Consider the following 24032-nt stretch of genomic DNA (forward strand, 5'->3'; position numbering starts at 1 on the left):
ATGAATCAAGGAGGGTTAATTGAAGAGCCATGTTTTGAGGGCTTAGCGGAAAGCCCCATTGGAGTCTTCTGATCTGAGTTTGAGTGGGAGGGAGTTCCATTGCTTCGCTGTGATAACTGGAAAGCTTAAGCCACCTGCTTTAGCTCGTTTGAATTTCAGATGTCCTAGGGCCTCATTACAACTCAGGCGTTAAGGGTTAACGCCACCGTTAACCCTTAACGCCTGATTCTGATTTTAACGCCTGCTTTTAGCAGGCGTTAAAATCCATGGCGCTAACCTGCCATGGTGCTAATTACGCCGCCGTAATTTACGGCGGCGTAATTAGCGCCTTCCCCACTCCCATTATGCCCTATGGGGCAAAAATGGGAATGGGGAAGGGAAAATGGGAAATGGGGATTTACCGCCCCACTCACCTTGGAATGGGGCGGTAAATCCGCCATCCACCATGGTGTAAACGGAGTTTACACCATGGTGGTAAAGTTGGTGCACTTAGCACCAAGGTTGTAATGAGGCCCCTAGTCTTTGTGTGTATGGTGTTCTGATGGGTCTGGTTGAGTGTGATTTGGAGAATCTTTGGGAGAGGTAGGGCAGTGCTGACTTGCAAATGCATCTATGGGTGACGGTTAGGGTTTTGAAAAGTATTCTTTCCCGGATGGGGAGCCAGTGTACCACCTTGTGGGCATCTGATGTGTATTCAGTTCTGGGGAGGTTGAGGGCAACTTGTAGGGCGTTATTTTGGATGGTTTGCAGTTTTTTTAGGTTATGGGCTGATGTGCCGGCAAATAAAGCATTGCAGTAGTCTAAGCTTGCACCCACCATGGCGCGAGCGATCAGGCAGCTGTCTGGTAATAAGAAGGGTCTTGAGGCGTTTAGGAGTTTGGTGGAGTATGCAGCTGAGGAAGCGATGGCATTGACTTGTCTGGATAGTGTTAGTGGGGCATCCAGATAGACTCCAAGGGTTTTGACAGAAGGCAAGACTGGGATGCCGTCGATGACAAACGTTGAGTATTCCGGGCTTCAGTTCATTTAGTGCCGTTGTGTGTACTATGGTGTTTGCTCCATATAATAAAAATATGTATTGTTTATTTAGTGCACATCATATGCTGAATTGCACCTTAGCTTGATCATTACTCATGGCACCAACACTTGTGAGAGATGGTACCCTTCTAATAGAAAGGTTCAATTAATGAATGGCTCCAGTGGTTGCTTGGCGGTGGGGTGGGGGCGCAGGTGGGGGCTTTCCTGGGCATGGACTGTGTACATGTCTTGTTTCTTCATATTTCTTTCATACACTTTTTTCCCCCATAGAGGGGTTAGATTAATTGGATTTTCTTTCTTTTCCATTCACATGTGCATATTTTCCAGGGTCTGTTTCTGGTATTGATCTAGTTCAAGCCTTATTGATTGGCTATTATTTGGAATAAGTTAAATGTGCAACATAAGGCAATGTCAATATGTGTTTTTATAACATTGTGCACTCAAAGAGCAATATTGAGGGATATTATAATCAGACATCTACGGTTATTTTATCTTATGGATGAATTGAATACATACCTTCTTGGCATTTTGTTTTTAATTAATAGCATGTTTGCTGCAAATTGGAATATTTTTTAATACAACATAGTGACATCTAATACTTTTGATTTATTGGCAGATTTTAAAGATTGTCTCCTGATGAAGAGAATTCACTTCCGAAACACGTTGAGACGTTATTCTTTTTGGAAATAAACCAAACAAGAAATAATTATCAAACCTGAAGTCTTGTACTTTCTGAAGCATTACTGAAAATGCTTAGATCCAAGATTACTTTACTCAGAATAATTGAACACATTGTTAAACTATATTCTTAAAGAGTGATTGACTTATTTTTTTACCATCCTTATGTGTGTAGGGGACAGGGGAATCCAAATTTGTGGATACCATTTCAATTGGTTAATTTCTTCTATCCATGTGTCAGGGTAGTGTTACCTCCCCTGCACTCAAAGGCTTTATAAATAGTGGTTGAAGTATTTCTACATTATTTGTCTGATCAGTTGGTGTGCACTATAACACTTACATATTGCTGTGCCCAATGTAATCTTAGTACACCCGACCGCCCTACAGGCATTAACCATGGTGTCCCTATTTGGTAAACAGTTTGTGAGGGATCTGCGTTAAAAAACGGATCGCAAAAACTCGAATTACAAAATGACAAAGCCCACTTGTTCGCATTTTGTAATTCGAGTTTTGGGGATTTTGGTTTTTATTCCCCAGTTGGCCCTTTTATGTATGCAGGGGACACCCTGGCAACCCCTGCAGTCCATACGAACGAACCAGGGGACCGGGGACACCCCCGCAACCCCTGCTCCCCTATGTTAGGTATTATGGGCTTTGATTTTTTTTATACCGGGTCGAATGCACAGTAAACGTGCATTCGAGCTTTTTTTTAGAACTTTTGGGGTAAACCAGTTTGTGAGTGGAGTGCTGGAGGATAAGGAACTCACTTTAGGCCTGGTGCTGCTTTCCTACTCCAGAAGCTTGCTACCTCCCACACATTGCTCTACTTTTTCTGCCTTCTTTCTCACTATCCAGGACTCCCCCTCTTGCCTGCTGGAAGACCGGGGGAAACTCCATTAGGACATAGGTCCATCAGCAGATCGGTTTGCTGACTTCCTATCCCTTCCCAGGCAGGAGGGCAGGAGACAACTGAATGTTACCCATTGTGTCAGCCTAGGAAAGGTGAAATTATTTGCCGGCACATCCAGGATACAAACGTGTGGTCCACAGATTGCACGTAGATCGCTGCAGCAGGCGAACCATCAAACGGATGTGGCATATCAATTATCTTCAAATTATCTAGGCTGTGGGTATACATTCTTGAGGATAGGTGAAAAATAGGGTTTGATATATGAGAAATGTAATTCTAGAGAAGAAAGTGGAGTGAAATAAAAAAGCAATGCAATGGAATGTAACTGGGCTTTGCACAGTGCCACTCTCTTCCATTTGGAAGGCCTTTTTGCACTACAAAAGTGATAGATGTAAGAATTGAAAATAATCCTGACCACTGCCATTGCTCTGTGCAGCCTTCCATGCCAGTCGTGCTTAGCTCGTCTGCCCTGTTACAGAAGGGGACCAGCAAGTTGCAAACCAGTCCCCATCCTGCCATTCTGCGTTATATGAGGTTGCCCAGAGCAAGGCCAGTGGTTATGAATACATGAATACTTCTATGCATCCCTTTTTAGTTTTAGTGGAAAGGAGACGGTGAAGAAAAAACACTTCCCATGTCATCACCCGCGTCAAACCTGCGCCATATGGTCCATCTCCACTTCCAACACCCCTCCCCCTCTCTTGGGAAATGGTCGAGTTCAGTTGCGCCAGGCACAACTAAACGGTCCTCTAATGGCTGGTACAAGAATGTTTACCATCCTCTCAAAACTATGTTTTGCTGCACTACCATCCCCACCACAGACACTCCCAAGTTAGGGGTGGTCAGTATCTGATGTCTGTAGGGCTTATCTGTTACCCTACCCCAATACTAGCACCCTAGGTGGCCAGAGAGTAGCGGCTTTCCCTAGAACGTGCCCTGTACTCTCACAAAGAGAGAGAGAGAGAGAGTGAGTGAATGAGTGTTGATTTGTATCATGCATTTGCAGATGGAATCGCCTCTTTGAACTTAAAAGCATTGCCTATTTATGAAACAAGACTTGTGGGAGAGGATACAGCTTCGTGTAGCCTGGTCTGTGGCAGGAGGTTCATCCTAAGCTTGGGGTGCCCCGAGTGTGGGGCATGATCCTCACAAGCGCTACATCAATATTGATCGGCTACAAGAAACATACGGAAGGCTGATCTGATTGGATGGGAAGATGGTAACTTAGTAACAGTTTCCCAGTTAAGATATGAAGCTCAGTTGCTTGTTCACATTTGTGATGTGCGGCAAGCCATTGGCCAACATCAGATTCTTGAATGTGATGGGACCAGAGACAGGCAGTCAGTGCAACACTTAATTGTGATGCGAGACATGGCAGCATGGTTTTAAATCCAACAGAAGAGCAGGATTGCATGAAGATGGGCATACAGCCCAATTACACTGTGACCGTGGCACAGCACATCACCCAAGATCAAGAATTGCAAAGGAAGTTGGCCAACATGGACTTAATCAAGACTTTGCAAATGTGTGTACTCTTGCATTAGGGAGTGGTTGAGCTGACAAAGACGTATGCCATGTCATGGGATTGTCCTGCCCATGACATGGCATAAATCTTTGCTGGCAACAGAGCCCTTTTCTCAGCATGAATACTGCATTCGGATTAGAATGCAGAATGCCACCGAAATCTCATACAGCCTGCTGATTCGTACAGTGACCATTGCTTGTGCCGATCCAGCAGAATGCCCATCCAGCGACTGTGAACAGGTGGCGTAGAAGGAGACAACACCTCCAAGTTCTCACCCAGAAAATAAAACCTCAGGTAAAAAAGGAAGTTATGTTATGGCGGCTTGTGGAGCACACCGTCACCACTTGTCGTGGTGCCCTGGCACTCCAGAGAGTGCCCTGTATAATGAAACAATAACCCCTGCTTAGTGGGGCATACAAGGCCAGTAATGTCCCACCAGCCCGAGCCTAGGTAGGACCGACTAACGCGAGGGCTTCGACGAGTACTCAGGGCCGCTTACAGGAGATGGGCTCGGAGTGTATTGCGTGAGGCCAAATCTCCTGTGAAAAAAACAAGATGGCCACCTCTACAGAATGTATTCTATTTCTTTCTGTGCTGGATGCCGCGACAGGAGGAGCAGCTGTGTTGAGGAGCCCCAGCAGGTGAGGTTAGGGTGAGGAAGTGGCGGGGGTGGGTTTGAGGCTGGGGGATGATGTAGAGGGTATAGGGAGGTGAGGGTCAGGTCAGGCCCGGGGAAGGGTCTCAGGTGGCTGGATAAATGTGAGTGGTCACTGTGTGTTCTCGCCTGCGTTTCCAGCCACCTGATAAGCTGAGCGCTCTATTGCTGAGCGCGCTATAGTGCGAATGTAAGGTATTTCTTTGTCATATAAGCTGGCGTAGAACCCAAACAGATGAATCTTTAAGCTCTTGCTGGAGATAAGGTGGTCTCACAGGGTTTTTATTTCAATTGGCAATTGTTTCTGGATTTTGGTAGCGTAAGTGGAGTGGTCCAGTCTGCTGGCTCTTGAGTTCCTGAATCTTGGAGCCCTCAGGAGTCCTGTACCCATTGAACACAGTTGTCATTCAAGGGAGTATGGGGGAAATATTTGATTAAAAAAAAGTGGTCCGAGGCCATAAAAGGATCTATGGAGCATGCACAGCAGTTTAGGTTTATGTTATGTTATGTTATGTTATGTTCATTTATACCATGCACCGCTACCACCACTGGGGCAGTTATCACGCTTGTCGTCTGCTAACCAGTGGAGGGTAAACAGAGGGACTGTAAGGTGCCATGAATATGTCACGACGGTGTAGGCGATGAAAAAGAAGAACAGCCACATTCTGAATATACTGCACCCCTAGCCTGCATCCAGATTTTAAATTCCTTTCAGTACTGTGCTATGAAAGCCAGCTTTGCCCATCCCAGTCTTTTGAAATCACAGAAAGCCTGATGCCTCCAGTGGCCCCCAAATCCCAGAGAGGGATCCATGTCTTCATCTCTGCAGCCTTCCCATCAGTGACTCAGAAACACTCAATCAAGCGCAGAACGAGATTTTCCAATCTGTCAACTTTCCATGCATGCACATCTCACCACCCGGTCCGCTGCACTCTGCATGGCAGCAACCATCACTCGCCCAAACCTTGCCAAAGACCTCCTACACTATGCTTTCAACTTGCAGTAGATATTGTCTGGAGACTGGCCCTGATTCAGAGACCAATTTATTTGCTCCCTCATCACCTAGTAACCCAGCTCAATATGAAAAGTCAACTGGGCTTGCTACCCCTATGTTGCTGCTTGCTACCCTGTGGACTGCTTTGCCACCACCTGTGATTTAATCCATCCCACTGCTGACCTATTAAATGTAAGAATGCATCCTAGTGTTAGTAGTGTTGTGTGCCTGCTGCAAATTAATCTATGTTTATTAACATGCTTTAGCCTCGTTTCTACACACACAATTGTTTAAAAATGCAATGGTCCATGATGTAGGTCAAAGATCATGGGATGTCAATTCCTGTGATTTCACAGGAGTCCTAGATTGTGTGATGTCTCTTCCACAACCCCTATGATTTTGGTGAAATGACACAAATGACAGCAAACGTGTAGCCTTCACTCAATTTGAGCCTTTTAGCTATTCCTAAATAAAGTGTCCTTTTAATTGTCATACGGTTACTTGTAAAAACGAGTGAAGTCAAGATCACTTTGCAATCCCTACACATTTTAAGAAATAGACAATTTCCTATCTAACCAACATACAATATAGGAGTCCATGGACCAATCAAAACATGTTATTATTTGTAAATGGACATTTAAGATGAAAAGGCGTTTAGATAAGTATGAATGAAGTCGTTTGCATGTACTAGGTGCCCTGGTGATGTTCCAACTGGAATACATTACATGATTTTAAACCTTCTCTTCCTGTAAAGGAAGTATAGGAAAACACGCCACCATTTTATTACATAAAGCTACCTACCTGATTGGGCACTCTACAAAATGGCCTCTTTTGGTGTATACTAGAAGAGGGGCACAGGTTCTTACATTGCAACGCTGAACCTGCTAAATGAAAACTGGAGGGGGATCTGGATGGACCTTCAAAAACGTGGGCTAGATAACGTCCCAATATCTTGACTCTCTAGTAGCGGTAGGGAACAAATCAACATGCTGTTCACTGTTGCAGACATTTTGCAGGTTATCAACGAGCTTCCGAGAAACAAAGCCCCCGGTCCAGATGGATTAACTGTGAAATTTTACATGTCAGGTTGTACAATACTTGGCCCTCACTTACTGCAGATTTGGGAGGAGTCGCTGAGAAATTCACAGCTTCCATAGATGCTGTGCGGGGACACCATAATGGTACTACTCAAACCAGGCAGGCCCAGCAATGACTGCGGATTGCATAGACCCCTATCCCTTATCAATGTGTACACTAAAATATATGTGAAAAAACTATAGCGAATCAGCCACTGTCCCCGATTCCCCATCTAGTCCACCATGACCAGACAGTCTTCATTCCGGGGAGGGCCCACTACTTTAAACATCTGTCGTCTGTTCAACATTGGATCCTGCTTATCGCCCCAAGCCTCTGCGGCTGCTGTAATACTGGATGTGCAGAAGGCGTTTTATCGTGGTGTCCTGGGAGTACCTATTAGTCATCTTAAATAAGTGCAGGCTCGGGGATCAGATGATCAAATATATTAAACTCCTGTCCACTCACCCGGTCACCAGGGTATTAGTAAACACATCCCTGTCCAAAACATTCCTAATGGAAAGGGGCACGCGGCAAGGTTGCCCCTTGTCGCCTGTCCTGTTCATACTGGCGACAGAAGCCATCGCAGACCTAATTTGGGAACGCCATATGGGGCGCAAAATCCACCTTGCTGGAACCGCTCAGATAATCTCGTTGTACGCGGATGACACATTGTTGCGCATCAGGGACCTGCACGTGAACCTTGACTCGATGAAGAAAGCTATAATGCGGAAAGTGAGTTCTCAGGGTTCACGGTAAACTACACGAAATATGAAATGTTCCCCTTAACTGACAGCACAGAGGAGCCGCAATGAATATATCCCCTGAAATGGGCACCGGACAGGGTTAAATACTTGCAGGGGGTGATATCAAGATTGTTATGCTTGAACTAAAATGGCGCTGGTGCGCAGTGTATTCTGGCAGCGCTCTGAACCATGATGGATATTTACTTCATGCTGCAGTGAAAAGCTGCACACATTTTGCTGAGTGTTAGATTCATGGTGCTGAGAAAAACATGCTTTCCAAACCTGTTATGCGGTCAAGGACATTTCTGCTGGGAAAGCTAACTTTGTTATGGTTTGCTACTGTTCTCCGTGGAGCGTGTTTTTTAGAGATGGGAGGCACTCTGCTCCTTGGGGGAAGCTCTCGATTGACCCAGCTGGCAACCGACGGCTGCTCATCAACTGCGCAAGTGCAATTTCAAGAAGGTTTGAGAATTGACTCCCCTTTGTGGAGTGTGTATATATGTGGAAACCCGCAGGTGGTCAGGTGAGACTTCAGCCGGAGAAGGACGCTTACGTCCGGCACTCCTGTGAGCTGTGGTGCTCTCGGCCTGGCTGTTCCCGGGGTCTTCCAGCCGCTTCTGGGCGAGATGAGGAATTCTGTTACGCTCACAGTGATGTATTTCCTTTTGAATTCTTTGCTTCTTCTGTGATTTATGTCTATATTACTTCTGCAAGTTATTTCTATGTACTTTTAAGCTTTGAATAAATAGCCATATAAGAGCTGATTATCCTCTAAGAGTGTGTGGTTGTGAGTTATTGCGTCTGTCTGCGTTCAAAGTACTTGCTCTGTAATTGCATAGGTGATTTATGTTTTTCCGTGCACTTTGGGGAGAGCAATACAGAGAGGTAAAGATTCACTTCTTACTAACAACTACAACGCACCAGAGATGTATGTTACTCCAAAACTGAGTAAATGGTTAACACTGATAAGATAACTGATACTTTCTCTCAATATTGATAAGACTGAAGTCTTATTCTTTCCTTCCAATACTCTTTCCCCTCCCTCTCCTCCACCTTTCATTCACTTCCCCCCCCTCTAATCTTCCTATCTCTACCCACGCTCGCAATCTAGGCATACAGTTTGACTCCTCCCTCTCCTTCTCCCACCATATTTCTCTTACCTCTCCGGCTGACGCTACCACCTCTTCAATATCCGCAAAGTCTGCTCTTCACTCACCTTCCATGCTACTAAACTCTTAATCTCCTCCTTCATCTTCTCTCGCCTCTTCTATTGCTCCTCTCTCCTCTTTGGACTACCTGCTTCTCATCTTGCCCCCTTCAAATCTATCTACCACTCAGCCGTCCGTACCCTCTGTCTCCTTGCCCCGCATGACTCAATTTCTTCTTCTCTCTCCTTCCTTGGTTGGCTTCCCTTTCACTCCCAACTTAAATTCCATTTCCTCTGTCTAGTCTTTAAATCCCTCCACGATCTGGCTCCCCCTTATCTCTCCTCTCTCCTCTCTCCTCTCTTTCTACACTCCTTCCCACTCCCTTCGTTCAGCTGATCACTACCTTCTCACCGTCCCTCCTCCTCCATGTGCCTCCTCCCGCATCCGCTCCTTTCAGCTCCTAGCCCCCCTGCACTGGAACTCCTTAACTCTCTCAATCCGCTCTATACCTACCTTTTCCGCCTTCCGCACTTCCCTGAAATCTCTCCTTCTCCATTCCCCTCCATGAATACTTCCCCACCTCTCATTCTCTCCCCTTCCCTTGAATCTTCCCTATGATCCTCTCTACCCTCCCCCTTCCCCTTTTCCTCCCTCTTGTTTGCCCTTATACCCCTTTCACTTCCCTCCTCCCTCCCTTCCTCACCCCTTCCGTATTCCCCCACAGATTCATTGCTCTACCTACTGTTTTATTGGTTCGATTCATGATTGTTTATTGCTTCTACTGTTATAATGTTCTATGTATTCTGTTGTTATAATGTTAAGTGCTTTGGATGAAAGTGCTATATAAACTAATAAATACAAATACAAGTATACCACTGGTGCTGGCTGGCTCTGGTCAAAATGACACTCATGCCTGAGCTGGTTTATTTGTTTGGGAATGTACCGATATGGCCTGGCAGAGGATATTTCACCAAAATACATGGTTCCTTGTCCCAGTTCCTAAGGCACTCTTGGGCGATCTGGAAAACATGGGAGGAAATAACACTACCATATGACAGTGGAGGGTTCGCTAGTCCACACTTTCAGAGCTATTGGATGGCCACCCAGGCGCAATTTGGTCCTACTGCTGTGGCAACAAAAAAATACCCCACCACATGTCAAATTAGAATGCCTGAATGCTAAAAAGACTGACTTGAACACACTACTATTACACGGCTCATACAAAGATGACAGCCCATACGACCCGGGACAAACCACACATCGAGGTCTACATTCACGAACACTGGTGTACAGTGTATATATTATAAATGGCTTCTGCTGTGTCAACTCCCAGATCTCCCGCCCACCTTGGATGGCACACTTCACGCACACTGGACAAGATTGGGGTACTCCACGTTGGGTGACATTTTTCCAGAGGGGACATTTATAACACTGCATACGTGTAGGGAAGGCCGTAGGGGCGCACGATTGAGGGCAGCAGCTTCAATGTGGTGGGTAAATTACCCGATTGAGCCCCAAGAAAATGAACTGCTCGCCTTCATCTCCAACTCATATGGCAATCGCAGATTGCTAGCCTCCATATACAAGATGACTGGGGAAATGCCCCAATACAGGTAGCCAAAGCAAGAGAGAAAAGGGCAGCGGGAATGGTGGTGGGGATAACTGGCAAACTCTGGGGGTTATCAGGTAATAATGTCCCCATACATAATGTCACAGAGAAAAGCCATTTGCAATATTATATATGGTGACATTACGTATGGGGACGGGTTGCAGGGATGTCCCCTGCTCCCCATGTAGAAAAAAGAAAAATGTGGGGGTTGCGGGGATGTTCCCTGCATGTTCATTGTAATAATGTCTCAGCAAAGAAACTGCGACTTTTTTGTCAGGAGACATTTTTGCAGGGACATTATTACATGGAACCCTGAGGGGTAGGATGTGTACTCTGACCGGAGCTATATCCCTGGACACAAGATCAAAATTGATTCAGTTCAAGTTACTGAATAGACTGCACTATACGCCAGATAAACCGAATGAAATATACCCAGATAATGATGGCAAATGCCCAAAATGTAAATGTGGTCATTTACAGGCTGGTAATTTGCATATGCTATGGAATTGCAATAAATGACTGGACTTCTGGAGTCAAGTGTTTAACGTGCTATCTAAAGTGATAGGTATATCTCCTATAAATGGCTTGTTCGGGATCTGGAGTCAGGTCCCGGAAAGACGGGTGTCGCCCTTCCTAAACCTGGGATGCCTACTTGCTAAGCGGTGTATCCTGAGGAAATGGAAAGAATCTAGCTCCCCGCAAGGGAAGGATTGGCGGAGAGCACTGACATGGGCAGAAGACTGTGAGGAATTGTATGCAGGAACACTGCCGGGCTAGGCCCAGAGGTATATGGTGTGAACCTCTTGTAATCCCAGCCCAAAGTCAATCCCCTGCACGATCACCCCATGATGTAACAGTTGAGTGATACTTCGAAAGGAGCATGAATGAGATCACCACTGGTTGGGAGGAATAGTAAATTGGACTGAGCCAAGCATAAATAAAGTTTTAAAAGGCCTGTTCAGCTGTTGATAAGGGCAGTTTTACACCTTTGCTGTGCCCTGCCAGCAGTGCTGCGTCCGTTAATGGGCCTCTTTATCTCCATTAGGGTACTTGTTGTTCTTGCGTGAAGCTGTCTGCTGGCAAGCCTGAGCCCCGAGCTCGAGGAAGAGAAACAAAGATAACCACTCCATACTTTGTCCTTGTGCGGGGGAGGGGGCTGTCGCTGTGCATGCTAGCACGCAGAAAGCAGGAGAGGGAAAGAGCAAGCTGCCGGTGGACCTAGGTAGCTCAGGTGAGACAGAGGTGGGGCGCCACATTGAGCCTGAGGCCTGCACCTGCCGCGCAGAGAACAAAACAGGAAGATCCTCATCCTCAGCTCCTCCATACGGCACTAGGAGTGCACTGTTATAAACCTTGGGCGTTTGCAAAAAGGCTTCTGGGTGAACAGTGGAGAAGGAGGCCTGCAGAGCGCCCCTGTCGCCCTGGGCCCCAGCTGCTCAGAGGAAATAAAAGGTGAGGCGGTGGCCTGCTGGCATAGCCCCATGTCTTGCAGCCCTCAGCCTTCCTGGGAGGCAATAAGGGTTCTGAGATGCCCACGAAGGTATCAAGTGCGGTAATGAAAGACAGGGACAGGAATGGAGGCAAGACAGGAAACTGAAACTGAAACCCTCTCCAGTATGGCAGATGGGGTACATTGATACATACAGGAAGAAGACGAACTTCCGGATTAGGGAGGAGGAGATAGGTTCTTAATGTCCACAAGATTATGACCGTGTGCTTGGCAATGTCGTAGGGCAAGCTTTGAACTCTTTTGTAGTGTTATCAGGTTGTGTTTGGGAACCTTTCCCCCATTCCCTCACCTGTCCCCTTGTATTTCACTCTTGCCTTTTCTCAGTTTAACCTTCCTTTCCCTCCCTCGAACCTTGCTCTGGCTCTTGCCTTCTCACCGTTTATTTGTCAATGTGCCTTGTTTTGGTGCCAATCAGCCATTTCCCCGTTACCAACTGAGCACTTCTCGTCTGCTTGTTTTATGACAGTCATGTCCTTTACTCTAATGTCCACAAAGTGTGTCTCGCTTGGGATTGCTTGATGTGTTCACTCCACAATCGTAAAGCCTGTGTAGGAGTCGAATTCTTTTAGGGATACCACACACGCAGGTGCTTGTTGTAACCTCTGCTCGTGGTACTTACCTGTTGTGGCCATACACCTACCCTTCCTTAGCTTTTTGTGCCTGTGTGAAAGAGGTGCAGGTTCTTACTCTGTTTACCAGGGGGTTTTACCCAGCTCCTCGCCTGTTGAAACACCAACACCAGCACAGGGACCCAATCCTGTAGCACCTGGCCCCATTTTAGGTGGGCCCCTGTCACCTAAAATGGTGTACGTCCATTAACATCCCGGGGCATAAGCAATAAGGGGGAGAAGTATTGAGTCGATTTAAGTCGTTAGGCCAGTAATTAATCTGTTTGCTGTTGTGATTTGGTGATACTGCCAGCAGGGAAGTCAACTCAGGTAAATCCCAGGGATAGCTGAAGTGACATCTGTTACATATCAGCCCAGACCTGCAGTGCCTCCCTTTTCTGGTAGCTATATACGGGGAAAAGCGCATTCCAGAACTTCCTTGTGGCTTAGGTATCGGTTGCCATGGCGCCTGGCCGAGCAGCAGAGGACGCCGTGTCAGCGGAGACGTCCCGTGCGCAGAGAACGCGTAAGGAGGCCCCGTCCCCCTGCACCGTAAAAAAGCCAAAGCAACTCAGCGGCTTGTTGCTGCTAATTGTGGCGTTACGTTCCTTCGGTTTCATCCCGCTCCAGTGCTTGTTTCCTTTTCCTCCTGATTACTTGACTTGCCGGCGCTTCGACCCACCTTTTGTCTTCTCGGGCTGTCACTGCCTTTTCCTCCAGCCTGATCTGTGAACTCTGTTGCCGACTTCAGACTGTCCTTGGATTGCAATTTCCTTTTCCTCCAGCCTGATCCATGAACCCTGTTGCCGACTTCGGACTGTCCTTGGATTTCTATCATGCCTTCTCCCTGTCTGGTTTGGTTAATCCATCTTGCCTCCCTACGCCATTTTAGTTACCTTTCCAACCTTTCCAACACGGATTGCCACACTGCACCTTTCAGAGTGCCCCGCCAACTTGACCTGTGGTTGTGCACGTCTGCGTTCAGCAATTCTTAGCGGATGTTACAGCGGGCCACAGATTGCTTCTCTGTTCTTCATTCAACCCGTGGCAGTATTGTGTGTTGAATACAAGGTAAAGGTCGTCCCAATTCTACTTTATGGTTCATTACCTGAATTTGCATCAGTCCTTCTCCTCTCATATGCGTGGATTCCTGGAACAATCTCATTAAATTAACTGCCTGCTCTACCCTAACCGAGTGCATAGAAGTGACGCTTTTCAGTGTATGCACTAACTCGTCACTAGTGGGACCCTCGTGCCGCCCGGGTATACACTTCCTTTACTAACCTTCCCATTTGTTGTTTTGTACCTGCCGTTGTACTCCTTTCAACTGGTTGTCCATTTATCCTTAGGAATTCCACTTATCGGGTCTGTTGGGTGTTGTACCAGTCATAGTGAAGTTATATTTACCACTTGTGCATACTCATAGTCTTGGGTTTTCTTGTAGGTTCCTCATTTACTTACCAACACCACCTCAACCACTGTCTAGGTACTTAAAGAATTATCTGATTGTCTGGTTTAATTCCATATTGCCTTATTGCTTCTAATCATACTGCATTTTCTTTGCAGCATTGGTTATTGACGGTGCGTGTTTTCCCAGATCTTTTAGGCGATAGACATCTCTGCTGGTTTTTACCCAAACGGCAGAGAGGTACATCGTAGAAAAGAGCCCCTCTTTAGAGGAAGCCTGAATCACAGAATTCAGGGGAGCTGGAATCCTGGAGGCTGAACTCGAACCTACTAAACCCTACCTCCCTCCGTGAGGTCATTTTACCTACGCTCCGATCAGCATACGGAGCAGTGAGTAACAGAATTAGCAGCCTACATAATGTCTACAGAGACAACCAATGCCTTGAATCAGATAGTGCAAACGGTCACGGATCTACGTACTGATTTGACCAACGCACAAGAGGCATTGCGTCAATGGGTGGACAATATTCAGTCTTTTGGTGACTACTCCAGCCTCACAATCCAGTGGCACTGGAGCTGCGGCTTCAGGGTCAGAGTTTCCAGCTTCCAGTCAGGAACCAGCTCCTGTAATGCTTACCACTCAGTTTCCTCTGGCCCCCCCAGAACGTTTTCTGGGTGATCCCAAGCAATACAGAACTTTCATCAATCAGTGCAAATTGCACTTCCTCTGTCGCCCGGCCTCTTTTCCTTCTTCCACCACAAAGGCCGCGTTTGTGTTATCACTCCTAGGTGGTACTGCAGCCGCATGGCCAGATCCATTGTTGGAATCTAACAGTCATGTGCTCTATAATTGTGATGCCCTTCTCACCATGATGAGTAAAGTATTCGATACGAGATATACCACTCAAGCCAACGACCTGGAGTAACTGAAACGTAGACAGGGGAATAACTCCCTACTGGTTTATTTAGCCCGCTTTAATCAGTTGGCTGCCGAAACCGACTGGCCTGAAGAGAAGAAATCGGCACTCTTCTATCAAGGTCTATCTGACGAACTGAAGGACATTTTGTCCACTGTTCCAGTCGTTCCCACTGCATTTGGAGAATTACTTGATTTAGTCCTCCAAATTGATGCCCGCAAGGCCGAAAGACGTGGGGGAAATGAGAACAACCCTGTTCGCCCCGGCAGCCACGTCCACAAACCTACCTGCCCCTGAACCCATGCAGATAGGAGCGGTTAGGGGTCCACTGACACCTGCTCAACAGGAATATCGCAGGTCACACAACTTGTGCATGTACTGCAGAGCCTCAGATCATTTGCTACCCGAGTGTCCTAAAAAACCCAAACGTAAGGCCGGAAACGCCAAATCCCAACAGTAGATGGAGTCCCTACGTTGGGATGTTTCACTCTGGACTCGCCTTTGCAGGATCCTGTTCAGCTGTTTCATCTCCCTGTTGATTTTTCCTCGGCCCAGGGTGTGTCATTAAAAGCTACAGCGATTATAGATTCCGGTGCAACAGGCAATTATATTGATCAAGGTTATGTCTCTGCGTCAGGAATACCCTTACTCCGCAAAAAACATCCTGAAACTGTCAATGTCGTAGACGGGTCTATTCTTGCTTCTGGCCTGGTCACCCATCAGACGGTTCCTTTAATTATGAGTACTGAGGATGGACATACGGAAAAAATATCCTTTGACATTATCAAGGCTCCAGCATATAAAGTCATTCTTGGTATTCCATGGCTGCAATTCCACAACCCTTCCATTGACTGGTGAACGCACCAGATCCAATTCCCGTCTACCATTTGTAATACACAATGCACGTCATTGCTCGGGATAACTCAAGACAGTCCAGCTAGAGCGCTAGCTTCTCCTTCCATGCATATTGGGGCGATTGCAAATTCTTCAACACCTGCGGTACCATCTCAATATGTAGAATATATGGACGTATTTGACAAAGGAATGGCAGAAACACTACCCCCACATCGGGTCTATGATTGTCCAATAGATCTTGTACTAGGGGGAAGGATACCAGCTGGGAGAGTGTACTCCCTCACCCTCAAAGAAGATGTCGTACTCAAGGAGTACATAGATAAGGCGCTTGCTATGGGGTTTATGCGCTCTTCAAAATCCCCAGTCGCTTCTCCTCTCTTCTTTGTTCCTGAAAAAGAAGGAGACCTGCGTCCCTGTATTGATTATCGCGCCTTGACTGCGGTAACAATAAAGAACCAATATCCCCTTCCGTTGACCTCTGTTCTCCTCGATCAGTTTGACTCATCACAGATCTTTACGAAACTAGACCTTAGAGGAGCGTACAACTTGGTACGCATGAGAGAGGGGGACGAATGGAAGACCGCATTTAAAACACGTTACTGTCTATACGAATACTTGGTGATGCCCTTCAGGCTTTGCAATGCCCTGGCCACTTTTCAGGCCTTCATGAACAACATTTTCCACAGTGTTTTGGATCAGTACGTCATGGTGTATTTAGACAACATTCTAATTTACTCAAAGAATCATTCCGAACATGTCCAACATGTCAAAACTGTGCTTCAATGCCCTAGAGACCATAAAATATTCGTAAAAGCAGAAAAGTGCATCTTTCATGCCTCCGAAGTGGAGTTCTTGGGGTACGATTTAACGAACCATGGGGTTCGGATGAGTCAATCCGAAGTGAAGGCTATCCTAGACTGGCCTATACCCAAGTCAGTTAAGGCCCTACAGTCATTCTTGGGTTTCGCTAATTTTTATAGGCATTTTGTGAATGGCTTTTCTGATCTGTCAGCTCCTCTTACCTGCCTGACTAGTGCCAAAGCCTCATATGTATGGTCACCGGAGGCACAGAAGGTATTTGACCAATAGAAATCTGCTTTCACTACGGTGCCTGTTCTTATGCACCCAGACCCGGATCTCCCATTCTTTGTAGAAGCGGATGCCTCAGGATATGCAGTTGGCGCTGTTTTGTCACAACAGTGCTCTCATTCGGGTGACATACATCCCATCGCCTACTTCTCTCGCAAACTGACACCATATGAGAGAAACTACTCAATCACAGAGCGTGAACTTCTGGCCATCCGGGATGCCTTCTTGGAGTGGAGGCACCATCCTCTTGGTGCTAGACACCCTGTAACGGTTTATTCAGATCATAGGAGTTTGTTGGCCTTCAAATCCATGAAATGTCTCACTGCCAGGCAGGCACGTTGGCATTTGTTTTTCTCACAATACCAATTTGTTATTACCTATCGTTCTGCCAAGGCTCAGGTATCAGCTGACGCTCTCTCTCGCTCTTGTGCGGGTGAACAGCTCATACAGTCTGAACATAAGTCACTTCTACCAAACAGGGTTGTATGTGGATGTTCTGTTCAACCCTCCTTGCGTTACATTATTACAGATTGGGCCTCTGCTCATCCAAATGAAATCGCAGAACTGAACATGGATCTGGTACAAGGTTTGCCACTCATTCAGGGACGTGTTTTCATTCTGCCTGGCCGGGCTCGCACTTTAGCCCTCCAGTGGTCTCATGATTCACTTGTTGCTGTGCATCCAGGTAACCAAAAAACGTTGGAAGCATTACGACGTTGGGCTTGGTGGTCTTCCATGACACACGATGTACAAGAATACATAACAATGTGTGCCATATGTACTCAATACAAAACTTCCAGGACCAAACCAGTAGGTTTATTACATCCCTTATCAGTCCCATATAAACCCTGGCAGATAGTGTTGATGGATTTCATTGTCGAACTACCCGAAATTTAAGGACATGACAAAATTTGGGTGGTAGTGGACTACTTTACAAAGTATGCTATATTCGTCCCTTGCTCCGGGTTGCCTATAGCACCCGAACTGGCCGGGTTGTTCATGTCTAATGTGTTTCGCTATTTTGGGTTACCATCTGTCATTGTTTCCGACAGGGGAACGCAGTTTACTTCACGCTTCTGGAAAGCTCTTATGGCTTCCCTTGGCATCGATGATAGATACTCCTCATCTTACCATCCGCAAAAAGATGGGCAAACTGAAAGAGTTAATGCCACTATCGAATAGTACTTACGCTGTCTCTGTCTCCAGTTTCAACAAACTTGGTTCACGGCGTTACCACAAGCCGAATTTGCGTACAATAATTCTATGCACACATCGACTGGAGTTTCTCCATTCTTTGCCCTCTATGGATGTCATCCCAGGACATTGCCGCTTGATCTATCATTGCCAGATTCCAATCCGGCTGCGCGTGACTGCGTCCGCGATCTGGATCAAGTGCACAAAGATGTACAATGTCATCTCCTGAGGGCCCAAGACCGTGCAAAGAAGTCAGCTGATGCACATTGTTTGCTGGCACCTGCCTATCAGACCGGCATGATGGTGTGGTTATCTTCCTGTAATTTACAGATTGCCGGTAAACGCTTGTTGTTGCCTCACTTCATGGGTCCTTTTTCCATTAACAAGGTCATCAATCCTGCTGCAGTCCGGTTGTCGTTGCCTAGATCCTGGTGTATACATCCTGTCTTTCACGTTTATCTCATTAAACCTTTTGTTTGTTCCACTTGACTCCCAGCGTGTCCATCCCCTGTTGTGATAGACGGCGAAGAGGAATATGAGGTGTCTCGCATCCTGGACTGCAGAGTATCCAGGGGTACTATCCTTTATTTGGTCGATTGGAAGGGTTTTGATCCAGAGGGCCGTACGTGGGAGCCCCTTGCTAATTTCCATTGTCCTAAGATTTTGAGGGAATTCCATTCCACCAGGGGGTTGCCGGTGTCTTTGGGGGCGGATGCTGTTACATATCAGCCGAGACCTGCAGTGCCTCCCTTTTCTGGTAGCTATATACGGGGGAAAGCGCATTCCAGAACTTCGTTGTGGCTAAGGTATCAGTTGCCATGGCGCCTGGCCGTGCAGCACAGGACGCCGCGTCAGCTGAGACATCCCGTGCGCAGAGAACGTGTAAGGAGGCCCCGTCCCCCTGCACCGTAAAAGCCGAAGCAACTCAGAAGCTTGTTGCTGCTAATTGTGGCATTACGTTCCTTCGGTTCCATCCCGCTCTGGTGCTTGTTTCCTTTTCCTCCTGATTACTTGACTTCCCAGCGCTTCGACCCACCCTTTGTCTTCTCGGACTGTCACTGCCTTTTTCTCCAGCCTGAACTGTGAACTCTGTTGCCGACTTCGGACTGTCCTTGGATTGCAATTGCCTTTTCCTCCAGCCTGATCCGTAAACCCTGTTGCCGACTTCGGACTGTCCTTGGATTTCTATCGTGCCTTCTCCCTGTCTGGTTTGGTTAATCCATCTTGCCTCCCTACGCAATTTGAGTTACCTTTCCAACGTGGATTGCCACGCTGCACCTTACGAGTGCCCCGCCAAGTTGGCCTGTGGTTGTGAACGTCTGCGTTCGGCAATTCTTAGCGGATGCCACAGTGGGCACAGATTGCTTCTCTCTCCTTCATTCAACCCGTGGCAGTATTGTGGGCCTCATCACGACTTTGGCGGTAACCCTTAAATCCGGCGGTAGCACTATTACCGCCAGATTTAAGGGTCCGCCAAATCATGACTTCGGCAGATTTCACCCCAGCTCTTAGCTGGGAGGAAATCCGCTGAAAATTCACGCTCTTACCGCCGGCGGGAAATCCGACGGCGGTATTAGCGTGAAATTTCCCCATTGAGCCCAATGGGGAATGGGGCATTCCCGAATGGGCTCAATGGGGAATGGGGATTAACATTTCCGCCAAACTCGTTATCTGGCGCTATTAGCGCCGGGGAGTTCGGCGGTAGGGCTAATACCGCCAGCGGTAATACCGCTGGCGTTACCGCCCAAGTGTTGAAGACAAGGTAAAGGTCGTCCCAGTTCTACTTTATTGTTCATTACCTGAATTTGAATCAGTCCTTCTCCTCTCATACGTGTGGATTCCTGGAACAATCTCATTAAATTAACTGCCTGCTCCACCCTAACCGAGTGCATAGAAGTGACGGTTTCCAGTGTATGCACCAACCCGTCACTAGTGCGACCCTCGTGCCGCCCGGGTATACACTTCCTTTACTTAATTTCACATTTGTTGTTTTGTACCTGCCATTGTACTCCTTTCAACTGGTAGTCCATTTATCCTTTGGAATTCCACTTATCAGGTCTGTTGGGTGTTGTACCAGTCATAGTGAATTTATATTTACCATTTGTGCATACTCATAGTCTTGGGTTTTCTTGTAGGTTCATCTTTGCTGTTTTTTACCCAAACGGCAGAGAGGTAAACCATAGAAAAGAGCCCCTCTTTAGAGGAAGCCTGAATCACAGAATTCAGGGGAGCTGGAATCCTGGAGGCTGAACTCGAACCTACTAAACCCTGCCTCCCTCCGCGAGGTCGTCTTACCTACGCTCCAATCAGCATACGGAACGGTAAGTAACAACATCACACGTGACATTTTATGGCCACTATAATTCATCCTTCTCCTCTCTCCTCTCTTACATTCCGGACATATTTTCCTCTCTTTCCACTAATTCTGGGCTTTCTGCTCTTAATACTGCTCTTTACTCTTCTTTTGACGCATTTCACCAGGTGGACTCATTCCGCCCCTCAGCCAAGCTTCCTCAATCTTGGATGAACAATGAACTCCACTCTCTCCACTCTTCCCAAGGGCGCGCGAAGTATCTTTGGAAACAGTCTTATTCTCTTTCTGATCTTTCTTCACTTTCTACTATTCACTCGTCTTATCACTACGATCTTGTTGCGGCAACATTTTTTACTTTTCCAACCTTATCATATATTCTCCTCACCCTCACTGTCTTTTTAATGGCATACTCTCTTCCCCTTCTTCTGATCCGTCTATTTCTTCTTCTCTCTCTCCCTCCCTCTGACTTTGCTAATTTTTTCATCTCAAAGGTTGAGCATCTACGTTCTTCCTCCCTGTCTACCACTTCCACATCTTTGTTTATCCCACCTTCACATTTGTCTTTTCTCTTGTCTTTCTTCTATATCACAGAATCTGATACTGCTCCTTATCTTGCTCAAGCTCACCCTTCCGCTTCCCCCCTAGACCCTATACTTATCCTAGCCCCTCTTATTACTAGGCTTTCCAGCCTCCTACTGCCTTATCGTACTTCTCTTATTAATCTCTCCCTCTAATCTGCTACTTTTCCCACTGAGTTTACAAGGGCATTGATCCTTCCTCTTCTGAAAAAACCTTCTCTGTATATCTCTGCACATTCAATCAACTGTCCTATCTCTTTGCTTCCTTATCTCTCTGAAATCTTGGAACGTCTGGTCTATTGTCACGTTCCGTAACTAGCTTTCTCACAACTCCCTTCTCCCTCTAACCCAACCCGTGTTCCGGCCATTTCATTCTACCGAAACTGACCGTCTCTCACTAATTCTCTCCTATACACTATGCACTCTAGCTGTTCCTCTTTTTCATCTTACTTGATCTTTCAGTTGCTATTGATACTGTGGACAGCTGTACCCTCCTGTCTACCCTACGTTCGTTGGGTTCTCTGTTACTGCTCTCTCCTGGTTCAAGTCTTAGCTGTATGACCAACCTTTCTATGTTTCCTGGGGTGGTTTAATATCCCCCACTTTTCCTCTTGCTTATGAGGTTCCTCAAGGGTCAGTCCTGGGTCTCCTCCTTTTTTCATTATACACATCACCACTGTCTTCTATCATTTCTTCATTTGGGAACTTGTCGCATTTTTATGCTGACAACTCCCAACTCTACATCTCTTTCCCTGCTTTCTCAGATATCCTTCATTCTACTATTTCTGACTATCTTCTTTCTATTCAAACTTGAATGAATTCAAACTTCTTCCACCTAAATGCTTCCAAGACAGAAAATCTATTCTTTACTGGCTCTACTATTCCCTCTCCCTCTATCAACTTTCCTGCTCCCTCCCTATCTTTTTACATTTTCTGCTTAACCTAGGTGTCCTCTATGATTCGTCACTTTCTTTTTCATTACATATCCCTAATATTGCACTCTCCTGCTGTTTTCAACTGTTTAACATTTGCAAAGCTTTCCCCTTCCTCACATTTCATGCCTGCAAGCTTCTTATCACTTCACTAGTCTTTTCGCATCTTGACTACTGTTCCTATCTTTCTTGTTGGCCTTCCTGCTTCCCATCTTGCTCTTTTGCGTTGCATCTTTAACTCAGCTATTTTCACACTTTGCAGTATCCCTCCTCGATCATCCATTTACCCTTCTATTCACTCTCTTCATTGGTTATCTTTTTAACTTTGCCTGCAGTTCCTTTTTTTTGTATCACCTTGCTGACCACTCCCTACCTTTGTTCTCTGGTTTCTTTGTATGTCCCCACTCAGTAACTTAATTCTGAGTCTCAATTTCTTTTGGCTGTTCCTAGGCCCCCTAGTGCCCAATCCTGTGTTTGTTCTTTCTGTCTTCTTGCCCCCAAACTTTGGAATGCTTTGTCCCAACACATCAGATCCATTTCCTCTTAATCTATCTTTCACTTTCATTTCATAAACTATTTACTTTCCACTATGCCGTAACCACTCTTATTTTAGTTTGTTCATCTTGTTTCATTGCATTTTTGTAAGGCTTGTTTTTATGTGCAGCACTTTGACTAAAGCGTCTTAAAAATAAATAAAATACAAATATGCAATGACATCACAGGAAGGTACATCACATGGCCTTTAACTGTGGGGTGAGAGTCAGTTATGAGGGCTCACCAAAATAAAAGGCCAGCACAGAAATGATGTCGAACATAAGGCCTAGTGAATCCAATTCAAAAGGAAAGAAAGTGGGCCTCAACTTCAAGATGCTAAAATGTGCGCAGTGCATTTTATGAAGGGAAGGAAAGACACATGGAAATGATGTTTGACAAATCCATGGAGAGCTGCACTGATATTTCCAGAAACAGCGGTGCACAGTATCTTAAATGAAATGCCATAATTATGTTTAAAGCAGCTGCAATGAAACGAAGCATTTTACATTTGTAAAATAAATAAAAGCATGTCATATCGTTTTCCCCTCATATAGATTAATAATATGCACAGCAAAATGCTTGCCAGACTTTCAAAATGTGAACATGGTTTCTGCCTCTCACAAGCTAATCCACATGGACAATTTCAAAGCAACTCGCATGGATTTCTGAAAACTCTGTGCCTTATGTGAGGTCATTTAATATGCATTTATGTACGAGTTAAAGGCTGTTTGCTGCAAGGGACAGGGACAGTGATTTCCTCAGATGTGAAACCAAACTCCAGGTCCTCCCTGTTGCCCTGGATATTCAGGCCTGGCTGCCTTCATCCATCAGAACCATTCCTTAAATATACATGAAAATAATTATTTTGAGATCAGAAATGCGGGGAAGACCAGATAAGGTTATGTCTGTTCTGCAGCACTTGTGACGTCCAGGTCACAAGTCCCATAAAAAATGCATTACTGTGGCTATTAGTGGCCGTTAGACCTTGAAAGGGGAGGCAAAATCTAAACAAAGATCCCTCTGCTGACGTCATGTGCCTACAGAGGAGAAGTGAAACTTTAAAAAAGGTGGGGGTCTATCAATTGAGGAATGAAACTGCACATTGCTTTAAAATGGAAGCAACACATGTTATCACATAAAATGGACCATGTACATCGCACAACAGTAATTCTAGGCTTTTATTAAAGGTGACAGTTAACCCCTTCTAACCATGCTAAAATGATTTTGGTGGGATAAACACAACTAAAGTTATTCATGAAAATGTGATTTGGGCCTCCCATGATTACCAGAGATGCGAAAAGTTGATAAAGCATGCCACTCATAATTAATATGCCACCCTTAAAATGACATATTTTTCACTGATATGGTTCCTGAGTAAATGATGAAAAACGGAATCTCTGCACAGAAAAGACGTGCGGAGTCCATACTAATCTCATCTGATTCGCCTCAAAATATAGTTGTCCAGAATGTATTCATACATGTAAAGTTTTGGAAATTAAGGTTACTTTCTATGTTGAGATATTTTGAGTCTGAAAACATGACCGAGCCCACCTTTCAAAGTGGGATGATGAAGCTCTCTCCTCCCACTGCGAAACCAAACCACTCCCACATCCCCTTGTCCTATTAGCACCCAGCTGAGAATCATGACACAATTGTGATATCATTTGCCCTATAACTAAGCCAGTTTGCTTGAGACCTGAACGTGTTGCAATAATTC

This window comes from Ambystoma mexicanum, chromosome 12, assembly GCF_040938575.1.
Source record: "Ambystoma mexicanum isolate Mex_15411 chromosome 12, UKY_AmexF1_1, whole genome shotgun sequence".
In the NCBI taxonomy this organism is placed as follows: domain Eukaryota; kingdom Metazoa; phylum Chordata; class Amphibia; order Caudata; family Ambystomatidae; genus Ambystoma; species Ambystoma mexicanum.